At 38.3% G+C, this 3,941-nt stretch overlaps 1 non-coding gene across 1 annotated transcript; it reads right to left on the bottom strand.

The window, feature by feature from the left end:
* Positions 1–2,587: 2,587 nt before the first annotated feature.
* Positions 2,588–2,673, bottom strand: TRNAY-GUA. Its single transcript is given in 2 exon segments — positions 2,588–2,623; positions 2,637–2,673. It is a non-coding gene; the product is annotated as a tRNA-Tyr (tRNA).
* Between the last annotated feature and the right edge of the window lie 1,268 nt (positions 2,674–3,941).

The raw sequence follows: 3,941 nt of genomic DNA on the forward strand, positions 1-3,941 counted from the left end.
CCCTCCCCCCTCCACCCCAACTCCTAGAAAAATTAAGTTTTTTGGGTTTTTTTAACAAATAAAATTGAAAACTGAAAAAAATATCGGTGATAAATAAGTGTGAACTTTCTGTGCATCGAAATAAACAAATCTTAAAAACTTACATGTAGGTATCAGTGATGGTGTCGTCTTGCAGGTTGACCTTTGTCGTTCACCAGAGCAACAACAGTTAAGTTATGCATAATACGCTCTACAGAAAATGATTGCATGATGCAGCTATATCGTTTTAAATTCTTTTAAAATCTTGAAAACGGCTTGGAATAATCTTACGATATCGAGAGAGCAGATAGAACATGGGCTTCTGACCTCATAGTCTTAAAGTCTTAATATAGTGTAAAGCGCATAGAGCCTGCTGTTGAGCGGGGATATGCGCTATACAAATGCTATTTATTATAATTTATTATTATCAAAGTAACTGGAACGGTAAAAACTGTCAGATAGAACCTTGTAATTCTAATGTAGAGAAGCATTAAATAGTAGGAATATTATATCTGTCTGTTCAATAAGTGAAATGACGTGATAATGTGAATATCGCAAAATAAATACTGCCGCCTTTTTTTAAAGTACAGCATACACAGTTTTTCTACAATGTTACTGGAGAGCTAAGCGATTGGATGCTGTTATCAGGAAAACAACATTTACTTTTAAGATAATAAGGAAGCTATTATGAAAAGTATTTTCTGAAAAAGATTGACTTGGGATTTTTGCAATTTTTTCCCGGGGTAACAGCATTCAGGTCTTTGACTCTCAAGTAAAATCGTACAAACTGCTTAATATTATTATACTGCGGATTCGAACCAGTGACCTAAGGATTGCTTCGCTCCCTCTACAGTCCTCCACTCTACCAACTGAGCTATCGCGAGCTCATTATAAACGACAAACTTAGGGCTTTTTTTTCCAAATTGTAATAATGTTAAGACACTTGTGAGTTGTGTTTGTTTCATGTGTGGACACAAATTTTCTGTAGATGAAATTATGTGGGAATAACAATTATCGAGATTTCTTTTTAAGAAATACTACTTATCTTTCTGCTCTATGACAACTTTATACATCCATCAACTAACTGATTAGTAAGAGAAAAATCAGGCTGTGATCATTTGAATCATGGTAACAGTGGCGGGGAGAAGGGAAGGGCTAAATGGCTTGAGTCCTCCCTCCCCGTCCCTTACAACAGCTCTTTCTCTACATATTATAAAACTGTTTCTTAATTAAAGAAAGAAACGATTGAAACCCTTAGAATCTTTTGCCTTTAGCTGGTTACAGTTAACACGTGTGCTTGCTCGTTAATCCAACCACTGTTGTCACTGCTTACAATGATAATAAACTAATAAGCCATTCGGATGTCTTTGAGGCTCTGCACAGGGTGAACCTGTTCCCGCGGTCCTTTCTCTGTGAAACTCTTCTTGCAAAAATGGTAACAGATTTCTTAAAAAGGACTCACGAAAATTGTAGTAGTAGTAGAGAAGGCTCATGCTTTGACAGCCTTGGCAACGGGGTGAAAGTTCAAGTTACATTTTTCCTTGAGTAACGGACACATTAATTGGGCCCTCGTTAGTAACATCTTATTGTGCAATTACACTCACTCATACAAAAACATATACGCATTCACACATAATTTTAGCTTTCCTCTGAACTCAGGAAATCTTACTATTGAACTCAACATTATAATAATAGATAACATTTGTATAGCGAAAATCCCTGATCAACAGCAAGCTCTATGCGCTTCACTATCTATACTGAGAGCATTCTGAAAAACCTCAACTTCCAGGGAAGTATACAGTGCAAGCAGCCATTTATAGGCCCAAAAACACTAACATACTGACTAGCCCTCATTTCTGAGCCCCCATCCTCATTTAATTTTCTTCACCCAACGCCACTGCGTGGTTTGCAATCAAAAGCTTTTTCGAAACCCTTGCAACGTCCTCAGTTTTTGAGACTTCACCAGTGACGTCATAGGTCAGGACTGTTTTCGCTCACAGAGTCATCAAACGTGTGAACAACTACGAACTTTGAGGTCGAGAACTCGAAACTATTTAACGTCAAGTCGCTTGAGACGAATGAACCAGTGAACCATGATACTTTACGTGATTCATGCCATTGCTTGGATACTCTTAAAAAAGCTACGTTTCCCTGATCTTTCTCCGTTACCCATTTTTTAGGTTCCTTAAGCAGGTTCCTTTGGGCCTACTCTTGCCTCGTTTTCCTTCAATTTTGCCAGTGAGAGCTTGATGTTCAAGACCTTTATGTCTACTTAGGTGTCCCAAAAACTGCATTTGTCGCGTCCCTATTGTTTTTAACAGTGAGCGTCCCACGTGGGCTTCATCAAGTACTACCTAATTTGATTTCTTTTCCTTCCACGATATTCTCAGCAGTCTCCTAAGATACCACATTTCTGTTGCTTCTATTATATATTCACTGTCTTTAGTTATTGCCCTGCATTCCGAAATACAATTCAAAAATGTGTTAAGGAGAGTCAGAAAAACTTCCATTTTGTATAATATTATCTTGTTTTTAAAAGAACAAACGGATAAAAATTAAGAAAAAATTCTCCCGCGAACCGGATTCGAACCAGTGACCTAAGGATTGCTTCATTCCCTCTACAGTCCTCCGCTCTACCAACTGAGCTATCGCGGGCCACAGATATTGATCGCCAGGGGAAATCGAAACTAGCGGTTGACAGCGAATGCAGTACACGAGTCACGAGTGACGTGCACAAGCTGACACTATTTATTGCTACTCGGCGAGAAACCGTAGCATCGCTCCACCTTTAGGGCCCTTTTAAAAAAATCGTTATCTCTTCACAAAAGCTTGGTGCAGAGAACAAATCAAGATTTTTAGTTGAGTCACTCAAAACACCATTCTTAATTTGTTTGTTTTAGTAAGGTTTTACGGTGCTCGCAACTTAAGGTCATATGAACGCCCAGGGGTGGATGTCAACATTAAAGTTCAAACTGGGAATCATGCCTACCCTGCTCACCTCTCTAGCCTCAACAGCATAAAGTCTGCTTCGACTATCAAGGCAGCCCGGAAATAACAGTTCAGAGTGACAAACATACAAAAGAAGTAGGGAAAAAATGACGATAGTAAGGATGACGATATGAAAAGCAGGCACATATTATTTTTTAAAATCGCTCTCTTCACGATAGCGCTTGTTTGAAGTTTTCTCTTAACTCAGTGATGGTGGAAAGAAAAGAGCAAGATTTGTTTTTACCCAAACACCATTCTTAGTGTTAGAATGAGCATCAATGTGTATTGTTCTGTCGAGTATGTATCTGTATAACTCTAAAGATATTGTAATTAAATTCCTGCATGTGGTTGAATGATGCATCTGATGTGATATTATGTACATTTCTGTCAGCTTTATTTCTCTTTTCATATTGAATTTTGATAAAAATAATAGATGTATATTATCACTTAGATTTTTATGTATACCTGCATGCGTTTTTACGGTCTTGTACAGAGAAGAAAAATTTCCTTTTGGGATGATAAAGTAATATCTTATCGTATCTTAAAGAGCAAAAACATTGATTTGAGGATATCCAGAAGTAATGGGTTTCTTACACGACAAAAAGTATGCTGTGGCCATTATAAAGATTGTTTGTAAATTACTAGTACGCTATAATCACACCAATAACAGTGTTCTTCTCCGTTGGAATTATCCGCCTTTGACGTCACAAGTGCTCACTTGAGAGCACCTTGGTATTTTGTTTCTGTGCGTGTGAGTGTGAATGGGAGTATGTGTGTGCTTCTGTGTAGTGCGCGTGTATGTGTGTATGTGTGTGTGTGTGTGTGTAAGTGAGAGAGAGATAGAGAGAGAGAGAGAGAGAGAGAGAGAGAGAGAGAGGGGGGAGAGAGAGAGCATGAGTGTGTGTGTGTGTGTGTGTGTGAGAGAGAGAGAGAGA

Source organism: Aplysia californica, unplaced genomic scaffold (genome assembly GCF_000002075.1).
Source record: "Aplysia californica isolate F4 #8 unplaced genomic scaffold, AplCal3.0 scaffold00339, whole genome shotgun sequence".
Lineage (NCBI taxonomy): Eukaryota > Metazoa > Mollusca > Gastropoda > Aplysiida > Aplysiidae > Aplysia > Aplysia californica.